This window comes from Sinocyclocheilus anshuiensis, unplaced genomic scaffold (genome assembly GCF_001515605.1).
Source record: "Sinocyclocheilus anshuiensis isolate Anshui unplaced genomic scaffold, SAMN03320099.WGS_v1.1 scaffold1045, whole genome shotgun sequence".
Lineage (NCBI taxonomy): Eukaryota > Metazoa > Chordata > Actinopteri > Cypriniformes > Cyprinidae > Sinocyclocheilus > Sinocyclocheilus anshuiensis.
This window is the reverse complement of record NW_015555799.1, coordinates 403,425-403,734: the sequence shown is the minus strand read 5'-3', so window position 1 is coordinate 403,734 and position 310 is coordinate 403,425. Positions and strand designations below refer to the sequence as shown.

General features: G+C 39.0%; 1 protein-coding gene across 9 annotated transcripts in view; it reads left to right on the top strand.

Annotated features, from left to right (window-relative positions):
• The window catches only part of nup214 (nucleoporin 214), a 60,207-nt gene that overhangs the window by 29,766 nt on the left and 30,131 nt on the right, over positions 1–310 (top strand). The window lies entirely within an intron of this gene.

Below are 310 nucleotides of genomic sequence, written 5' to 3'. Positions count from 1 at the left end.
CTAATTCAAAAGTGAAAGTAAAATGCGCACGGCGCTTTTAAGCTATTTAAAAGCGAAGGAAAGCGAGGAAAAGAGGTAAAATTCAAACGAACAATTGCTTTACGCCGAATTGCCGTTATTTGAAAGTGAAAGTGCACACTGCACACTGCTTTTGCAAGCTATTTAAAAGTGAAGGAAAGCGAGGAATGAGGGAACGCCCCATAAAATTTCAAATTTCCTCACCGTCATAACCCTAGTAAACATAAAACCATGTCTGCATTTGTGATCGGAGAAATTACAAACAACAAGCGCTACTCTACACTGCTCAAAA